The sequence below is a fragment of the Rhinopithecus roxellana genome, chromosome 12 (genome assembly GCF_007565055.1).
Source record: "Rhinopithecus roxellana isolate Shanxi Qingling chromosome 12, ASM756505v1, whole genome shotgun sequence".
NCBI classification, from domain to species: domain Eukaryota; kingdom Metazoa; phylum Chordata; class Mammalia; order Primates; family Cercopithecidae; genus Rhinopithecus; species Rhinopithecus roxellana.
In genome coordinates, this window is record NC_044560.1 from 88,716,665 (window position 1) to 88,727,035 (window position 10,371).

Here is a 10,371-nt window from a genome sequence, read left to right on the forward strand (position 1 = left end):
GTAAAATGTGAGAGAGACAGGCTGCTTATCACCCTGCATCACTCCTTCCAGGGGCAGCATGGTCCCTTATCACCACTTTTTTCTGTGCAACTAGGCCTTCTCTCTGAAGACTAGCTGCTTCTGCTTCCACATGGTCACTTATGGCTCAAAATGGCCTCAACCCTCTGTGAACTTATGGCATAGCTGCTTCGTAGCTACTGTCTCTCAGAGTCCTAAACCTCATTCCAGGGAGAGAGAGTCCAGTTGCCCTGGACTGAACACCTTGTCGACCCTTGGTGCCATCACCTGTGGACAAGATGATGAGGTCATGAACCCTGTGTGGCTGCCTGGGCACATGCCCTCAGAAGGGACTGTGGATGGGACACAATCCCAAAGAAAGAAATATGACTGGGCAGGCACCCCAAAACATGTCCGCAGTAGTGCAAAGCACTGAGCACACACTCCAGCTCAGCTCTCAACTGACATGAGTTCCGTCCTTTCCAACCACCTTTTCAGCTACTAGTTCAGAGTCCTCTGGCTCCCTAATAAATGCATCTCCAGCTTGGTTCTTATCTTCACACCAGTCAATACTTTAAGTTGCCTGCGGCTTATTTCCAGCACATGTATCCTGCTAGTTCTTCAAATTCAACCTAATTCAACCTGGCTCCTCTCCATTTCCTGCCTCTGACACAGCCTGACTCTTCCAGGCAGCCTCACGCTGAGCCCTTGGATCTGCTATCAGCCATTTCAGGGCCTTGGGAAGAGGTCTTTGCCTCCCTGTCATCTCCCTCCACTGTTGGTCTCCATGTTAACCCATGGCACAGCAGAGCAAGACAGCTGAGGTACTTTGCAGTCAGACAAACCTGGGTCCGATCCCAGCTCTACCTCTTAATCTTGTTTTGTTCTGTTTTTGTTTGTTTGTTTTTGTTTGTTTTGAGACAGGGTCTCGCTCTGTCACCCAGGCTGGAGTTTAGTGTCACCATCATGGCTCACTGCAGCCTTGACTTTCTGGGCTCAAATGATCCTCCTGCCTTGGCCTCCCAAGGAGGTGGGTCTACAGACACATGCCACCACATCTGGTTAATTTTTGTATGTTTTTTTTTTTTTTTTGTAAAGACAGGGTCTCATATTGCCTAGGCTGGTCTTGAACTACTGGGCTCAAGCACTCCTCTGCCTCCCAAAGTGCTGTGATTACAGTGAGACACTGTGCCCTGCTCCTTTTAATTTTGCTATCTTGGCAAATCTCTCTCTTTCTCTCTCTCTCTCTCTCTCTTTTTTTTTTTTTTTTTTTTTTTTTTTTTTTTTTTTTTTTTTTTTGAGACTGAATCTTGCTCTGTCGCCCAGGCTGGAGTATAGTGGCGTGATCTTGGCTCACTGCAACCTTCACCTCCCGAGTTCAAGTGATTCTCCTGCCTCAGCTTCCTGACTGGCTGGGACTACAGGCATGCACCAACACGCCTGGCTAATTTTTTTGTGTGTATTTTTAGTAGACACAGGGTTTCCACACATTGGCCAGGCTGTTCTCAAACTCCTGATCTCAAGTGATCCACCTGCCTCGGCCTCCCAAAGTGCTGAGATTATAGGCCTGAGCCACTACTCCTGGCCAAATCTCTTGAACTTGATAGGTTAAGTGTCCTCATGTGTCCAATGGTGATAATTATAATTTCTGCCTTACAGAGTTGTCGTGGGTTGTCGTAAGAACTGATATAATGCCTGTAAAGCCTGCAGATCCACATTTTCTCAGTGATTGATTGATTAGTTTCCAGCAATGTGCCAAGAAAACAAAGATAAGTAAGATATGGTCCCGGGTTTTAATAAACCTGAAGTTTCTTGACAAGTCTGTGTCAAACATGGTAATATCTTTCTTTTTTTTTTTTTTTTTGAGACGGAGTCTGGCTCTGTCGCCCAGGCTGGAGTGCAGTGGCCGGATCTCAGCTCACTGCAAGCTCCGCCTCCTGGGTTCACGCCATTCTCCTGCCTCAGCCTCCCAAGTAGCTGGGACTACAGGCGCCTGCCACCATGCCCGGCTAATTTTTTGTATTTTTAGTAGAGACGGGGTTTCACTGTGTTGGCCAGGATGGTCTCGATCTCCTGACCTCGTGATCCGCCCATCTCGGCCTCCCAAAGTGCTGGGATTACAGGCGTGAGCCACCGCGCCCGGCCCTGGTAATACCTTTCTTACTCCCTGCCTGACGAGGCCCTTCTGGCAATACATTATTAAAATTAATGATTAACTGTATTATATAACATTAATTAAATGTAAGTATATATTATATATAACATGTAAGTGTATCTTATACATAATATGTAATTATATATAACTAGTCTCCAGTTATAAGAGCAATTTGTGATTTTTTAGAAAACATAGGGGAGGGTTAGAGTCACCCTAATCCCTCCATTGTGGTAGAATTCATTCCTTCCAGATATGCTGCTTGGCAACAATTGTAGCACACGTCACATACGTCTGGATCAAGTGTTACTTTGCAAGTATTCAGCTATGGCATTAAAGATCCTTTCAAGAACCCTTTTGAATGGCTTCTCTAGGTGACACAGCAAATGGCGAGTAGCGACACACATTTGTCCTCTACCCCATTATTAGAGATGTGGGTGGGTTTTCCTCTCAGTGATAAATAATGCAAAATAAACATTACTATTCAGGGGTTCACTTTTTTTTATTTATTTTATTATTATTGTTATCTTAGACAGAATCTTGCTCTGTTGCCCAGGCTGGAGTGCAGTGGCAAAATGTCAGCTCACTGCAACCTCCACCTCCCAGGTTCAAGCCATTATCCTGCCTCAGCCTCCCAAGTAGCTGGAATTACAGGCACCCACCACCACACCTGGCTAATTTTTGTATTTTTAGTAGAGACAGGGTTTCCCCATATTGGCCCAGCTGGTCTCGAACTCCTGACCTTAGGTGATCCACCTGCCTCGGCCTCCCAGAGTGCTGGCATTATAGGCATGAGTCACCACACCTGGCCAAGGATTCACTTTAGTCCGGATCTTTTATACCTGTTGTTTTACTTTGTGCTCATGACAACTCTGTGAGCATTGGGGTACGTTATTATCCCCATTGTACAGACAAGGAGATAGAGGGCTTGACCAATTAGGCAGCCCCCCTAAGGTGGCCCAGTGGCAGCCTCTGGGTTTGGATCCACGTCTGTGTGAACTGTTTTGTGTGTGTGTGTGTGTGTGTGTGTGTGTGTGTGTGTGTGTGTGTGTGTGAAATGGAGTCTCACTCCCAGGCTAGCGTGCAGTGGCTCAATCTCAGCTCACTGCAGGCTCCACCTTCCGAGTTCATGCCATTCTCCTGCCTCAGCCTCCGGAGTAGCTGGGATTGCAGGCGCCCGCCACCACGCCTGGCTGATTTTTTGTATTTTTAGTAGAGACAGGGTTTCACCGTGTTAGCCAGGGTGGTCTCAATCTCCTGACCTCGTGATCTGCCCGCCTTGGCCTCCCAAAGTGCTGGGATTAAATAGGCGTGAGCCGCGCCCAGCCTCTGTGAACTGTTAATACCACCTGGCTCAGCCTTGTCCATGGTTAGTGCTATAAACTCGATTTATTTTTGCAGTGCTGCTGTGAGTACTTTCAAGGCTTTTTGTCCACACTGCAAATGTGCTCTCCAGCCTCCAGAACACTGTCCGGCATGTAGTATGTGCCTGATAAATATCAAACTAATGACTGAAAATGGTGGCAGTATATGAGCTTGCCTTTTTCACTATGATAGCACCTACACTGGGGATTCTCGATAAAGAAAAAAGACAGAAATGTTATTGTCACTTTAATTTGCGCTTCTGCTGCGTGTGGTGGCTCACGCCTGTAATCCTAGCACTTTGGGAGGCCAAGGTGGGGAGATCACTTCAGGCCTGAAGTTCAAGACCAGCCTGGCCAACATGCAAAACTCTGTCTCTACTAAAAACACAAAAGTTAGCCGGGCGTGGTGGTGGGCGCCTGTAATCCCAGCTACTCAGGAGGCTGAGACAGGAGAATCACTTGAACCTGAGAGGCGGAGGTTGCAGTGAGCCGAGATTGTGCCACTGCACTCCAGCCTGGGCAACAGAGTGAGACTCTGTCTCAATAATAATAATAATAATAATAATAATTTGTACTTCTTTGATTATCAATGAGATGAAATGTGTTTTACAAATACCCACCACTACATATTTATAATTTCTGGCTTGTGGATTTTGCTATCCATATTATTTGCCCTCATTGTCTCTATCATGAGGCCCATTAATGTACTGCGGTCTCTGTGGGGTTTTTGCCCCTTAAGTTGTGTAAGATTGTTATATGGCAAGAATATTAACTATTTGCTTGTCACGTTAATTGTAACTATTTCCTCCAACCTGTTGTTTGCTTTTTATCTGAGATTACATTATTCTGTCCCACAGGATTCCTGAGTATGCATCCGTTCTCCTGGGTAAACCATGAGTCTCAAAAAGCAGGCAGCAGGCTGGACCCGGCGGCACACGCGTGGAATCCCATCGGGCCTTGGGAGGCCAAGGCAGGAAGTTGCTTGAGGCCAGGAGTGCAAAACCAACATGGCAAGACTCCATTTGTATAAGAAATAAAATAAATTGTCCAGGTATGGTGGTGTGTACCTGTTGTTCCAGTTACTTGGGAGGCTGAGGTGGAAGGACCCCTTGAACCCAGGAAGTGGAAGATCCACAGCCTGGGTGACAAAGCGAGACCCTGTCTCAAGATAAAAAGAAAAAAAGTAGGTAGCAACTGTATCTCGGACTTTTCCTCTCTCAGACCTTTGTCAGGGGTCGGACCACAAAGTCGTGTTTTATGTTTATTTTTGTTTTGTTTTGTTTTGATTTTTTTTTTTTTTTTTTTTTTGAGATGGAGTTTCACTCTTGCTTTCCCAGGCTGGAGTGCAATGGCGCAATCTTGGCTCATTGCAACCTCTGCCTCATGGGTTCAAGCAATTCTCCTGCCTCAGCCTCCCAAGTAGCTAGGATTACAGGCATGCGCCACCAAGCCCGGCTAATTTTGTATTTTTAGTAGCGACGGGTTTCACCCTGTTGGTTAGGCTGATCTCAAACTCCTGACCTCAGGTGATCCACCCGCCTTGGCCTCCCAAAGTGCTGGGATTACAGGCATGAGCCACCATGCCGGCTGTTTTGTTTTGATTTTTGAGACAGGGTCTCGCTCTGTGGCCTGGCTGGAATGCAGTGGTATGATCACAGTTCACTGCAGCCTCGACCTTCCAGGCTCAAGCCATCCTCCCACCTCACCCTCTCAAGTAGCTGGGACTACAGGCTCATAGTCCACCATATCCGGCTAATTTTATATGTTTTGTAGAGACAGGGTTTTGCCATGTTGCCCAGGCTGGTCTCGAACTCCTGGAATCAAGCAATCCTCCTGCCTCAGCCTCTCAAATTTCTGGGACCATGGGCGTGAGCCACCACACCCAGCTGCAAAGTAGATTTCTAATAAAATTTTCTCCAGGCTCACCCAGCAAAAGTGCACTTGATGGACACTGTCACTTCTTTTGAGCAAGGCTCCCCTAGATAGAAGGCATCACCATTTCCATTTTACTGATGAGAAAATAGAGGCACATACAGGCTAAGCGACTTGCCCGTGAGCACATTGATTGTAGTGGTCAAGCCTGGATTTATATCCTGTGCTTCCTCCATCACGTGGAGTTGCTGGGGGTAAAGCCCAGGTCAGTGACAGGCAGCTGGTACAAGTCCCAAGCCCCTTTTCCTTGCTGGGTTGGACTCATGGCCTTGGCTAAGCTGTTGTTCTGCCCAGTGTCTAAGAGAGAGAGAGAGAATAAGTGTGTCTATGTGTTGCATAGGATGAGGGGAAGCAATTGGACTGAGACTGCATCGTGGAAGGCCTTGGATGCTGAGCCTGAGAGTCAGATTTCATTCTGTAGAATATGTAGAATAAGCATAGTCAGATTCTCCACCACATCCCCTCCCCTTCCCAGAAAGCAAGAACCAACCCCACGCTGACTGTGGAGCCCATAACTGGGAAGCCTGAGACCCTGGGCACTTGAGAAACACCTGACCATCAGCTCTCGTCTACCTCACAGAGTAGGGAACCAGGCCCAGTGAGGGGCGGTAACTCAGCCAAGCTCACAATACAACTTAGGGATTAGAACCCAGGTGTCCAATGCCTACCTGAAGACCCTATCTTCTAATCACTCAGCCCCTCTGAGCACAACCAGGGTATCTGTGAGCTAGGGTGAAGCACTTATTCTCTCACCCACTTATTTAATTTATTCAATTAGTATTTGTTCCTTTTTCATCATCTCTGAGAAGCTGTGGCTATTCAATTAATATTTATTAAGCATTTACTATATTTCAAGTTCTAAACTAAATCAAAACTAAAGCTAGAAAACAAATAAGACAAATGGTCCCTGCCCTCAGAGGTAGTGCAGAGGAGGTGAGGAGCGTGTAATACAGGAGAGACAGTTCTGAGGGACACTGCTCCCTTTAGGATAAGTCGGAGGCCATGGGAGCCCTGAGCAGAAGTGGAGGGGGAATCAATATTCCTGGAGAAAGTGACTCTCAGCTGGGACCAGACGGCACAAGTTGGTCAGGCCAAGAGTAGAAGGGAACAGCCTCCTATGGAGACCCAGTGCTTGTGGGAAGGCCTGGAGGCTGCAGGTAAGTTGTCATCAGAAACCCACAGGAAGCCAGTGACCATGCGGTGTCTGCCATGAGCGGGAGTAAGGAGAGGTGAAGCCTCAGTGAGCAGGGGCTGGCCAAGGAGGGCCCTGAGAGCCGCGTTAAGGAGTCACTTCTTCACCCAGAGGGCAATTAGAAATTCTTTTTATTAGTAGGGGTGTTGCACAGTCTGGTTTCTGGGAGAGACAGGTCACTGCCATTGCAATGTAGAGGGCAGACTGGAGGGGAATGGCATGGAGGCAAGGAAGCCAGTGACAGGCAGGTGCCATGGGCAGTGGGAGAGGTGGGACTCAGTCCTAGGTTCCCTGGAGACCAAGCTGAGAGCTGGCCTGGCCTGGCAGTGTGGGAGTGACCGAGTCCAAGTCCCTCAAGTGTTCGTGCCAGCCCTTCCTCCTGCCAGCCTGCCCTAGACATGAGTTACACAGGGTAGGCTGGACAGCTAACCAGGTTCAGGTGTTCTGGCCCCTGGCCTCTGTGGGGAAGGGGTGGGTAATGGAGAGCCCCATCCCCACCCCCTCCTGCAGAGTAAGGCCTCAGCGCAGCCCTCTAGTGCAGTTCATCCTGAACCAGCTCAGGTTTAAGGAAAGGGAAGTGTTAGTGGAAAGACGGGGTGGCTGGCAGGAGGTGGAGCAAGCAGGCTCCGGCCGGGCTCCTATGCTGGGATTGTTCATATGCTGTGTGTGTCTGTGGATATGAGTACTTGTCAGGTGTGTGTGCATCCTCTTGCTATCAGTAATATGAACCTGCATCAGTATGTACATCCATGCAGTGTGCATGGTTGTACATGTAAATCTGTGTGTGTGTGTGCATGTGTGTGAATCAATGGGCATGGGTGTGTGCTTGTGTCTATGCGTGTGTGTCTGCATGTTTCTGAGTGTGTATGTGATCTCACTTTGACTCTGCTGTGTTCCTCTTTTTCTGGAAGGGGACTAGGAGGGTTGGGATTTGCTAACTCCCAGCCAAGGCATTACTCTCATTCCATGCCTGGACTCACCAGGCTTGTCCCCACCCCCAGCTGCCCCTCTGTGAAGCACCCTCCCAGTTGCACCAGGCTGAAAGTTGATTTCTTCCAGCAACTTTGTCCAGCTTTTCCAGGTACCTGATTTGTCTGTGAAGAGTTGAACCCTGAAGTGGGGCAGGCCAGGATCTCTGAGGCAGAAGCGACTCAGTTTCACAGGGATACACATGCATACCCAACACATGCATTAGCACAGACATGTGTGCACACATGCACGCCATGTGTGAGTGTAAATGTGCATACACCTTCATGTTCTCTGGGCACTAGGCCAAGAGAGGTAGAAAGGGTCCACTAGGGCACAGGTGCCCCAGAGAGGCATGGGTGCCCTGTCCTATGTCTTGCACCCTGCATGCTGTGTCCAGTCTGTATCCAGGGACTGCGCAGGTGAACGGATGTGGGCCTAGTGGAGAGCAGGTTTCCGTGTGCAGCATCTACACAGGAGCCTCGGGGGCACACTGAGGCACAAGAACACATGGCAGCTTCTATATGTGACCATGGGACTTGGGTAGTCAATGAGCCTCCAAGATATGATACTCCCACGCCAGGACAGCCACACACACACACAGAGACACACACAGGCACACACACACAGATACACACACACAGACACACACACACAGAGACACACACACACAGAGACACACACACATACACGGAGTAGCTGTGGTCATCTGGGCCTGCTCAAGAGTGCAGTGGGCAGAGCAAGGGCTTTACAGTCAGACAGGCCCAGCTCTGCCACTTACCTGGCTGTGTGACATTGAGCAAGTCACTTAACCTCTCTGAGTCTCAGCTGAAGATCATGTAACATGGTGATAATAATTATACCTGCCTCATAGAGTTATGATGAGAATAACAGGTACAAATTCATTTATTCCACATATATTTATTGAGTTCTTACCATGTGCTAGGCACTAAGGTTACAACAGTGAACAAAACAGAATAATGTCTGCCCTCATGGAGTTTACATTCTGGTACATACATACTAACATGTGGCCCTGATTCTATGCCTGGCACACAGCAGGTGCTCAAAAAATGGTTATTTCTCACCCTCTCCTCACACCCAGCAGTATGTCGTGGGTGAGAAGCCAGGCAGCAGCCTCTTTCTTCTCTCCCACTTCCATCTGCAGTTCTCGACTCCAGCCCCAGTACCTTGCGGAAGCCTCTGGCTCCTATTTCAAGAGTAGGAAGAGGGTGGGCAAATAGCTGCAAACGCTGCAGTTGAGCAATAGGTAAAAGCATAGTAGTAGCAATGCTGCCCTTGGCCTTGGGGATTTGATGATAGGAAAACTGAAGGAGGCCGATAAAGCAAGAGGGTGGTGTCTGGGATTCTGCCCCTCCTTGTACAGGCAGGGCTTCCTCCCACTGAGGTGAAGGCCTAAACGGGAGTGTTTGCCAGAGAAGGGAATTCCTGAGGTGCAGTCTGCCCTGGAGTGGGGACAGGTTATCTGGCTCCAGGATCGAGTCAACCAGCCCTCACTGAGCACCTACCGCCAGGCCCTTTGGAGACCATGATGTAAACAGGTCTTCTCTATAAAGCCTCTACCCTGCCCACTTTGCAGGGGAGCACATCCAAGCTGGGAGGGGCTACATGTTTTGCAGCAAATCACAGAGCAGGTCAGCAGCTGAGAGGAGCTGAGCCCAAGTCTTTTCTGTCCGACTCTAAGGCCAGCATTGACTCTAAGACAGAGGAGAGAAGGAGGAGGAGGCCCCAGTTGGCCCAAGGCCCCAAGGCACCAGCACTGGGAGGGACGGGGCTGGGGAAGAGGGGATCCTCCCCAAGTGGGGCTCCGATTCAGGCCCCCAACACACAAAAGCTGAGCTGGTTCTGGCGGAGAAGGGGGTTTCCTAGCTGTTCTGGGGTCATTGAAATCTAACACAAGGACAATACTTCCTCCACCTGCTTTGGGGGTCTGGGTTGAGGGAGCAGGGACTACGACCCCCAGACAGATGGAGGGGTGGCTTGGGGGAAGTGGGAGGATGCATGGTGGACCCCACAGGCCCCTCCTCCTGCTCTCTGGTTCTGAGTGCCTCAGCCTCACAGCAGTCTGCTATGATGCCCATGCTGGAGGGCCAGGGGGCCTAGTGGGGAGGTCAGCTGAGCCTGCCCGGAAGGCTCCAGGCTGAGGAGGTCCTGGGTTGGTCTGACCAAAGCCACCTGTGGCTGGTGGAACTGGAGTAGGTGGGAGAGCAGTGAGAGAGGTGCTCTTGTTTCCAGGCTCATGGCCCAGATCTGGGGATTGGGGTCATAGACAGGAGGTGTCAATCAACGAACTCTAGATGGGGGAGTCATCACCCTGACCATTCACCCCTGCTGATTGCTACCCCCCCAGAACCTCCCCTTCTACCTGCTGCTCCAGAGTTCCTCCAGAGGTGGGGTGACTCAAGTGCGCATTAGGAGAGGGGTTTACTATCGGCACCTCTCCACCCCAGGCCCCCAGAGTCGGGTGGGGCAGGTCCCCACTGCAAGAATGCACCCAGTCTGCCTAGGAGCCAAGGAGTGGTTGACTTCCTCCCCCAGCCCCACCTCAGCAAGTCCAGCCTGGTCCCCATGAACTCAGGCCTCCCTCCACCCCTCCGATCCCTGGTCCCTTGGCTGGGCATTCCATGTGCGGAGCTGAGTGTGCCTGTGTGAGCTGAGAGGAGAGTGCAAGTGCAAGTGAGTGTACATGTGTGCAAGTGTGCAGATGAGTGTGTGTGCATTAAGGAGTGTATGTGTGCGTTTGTTTGCCT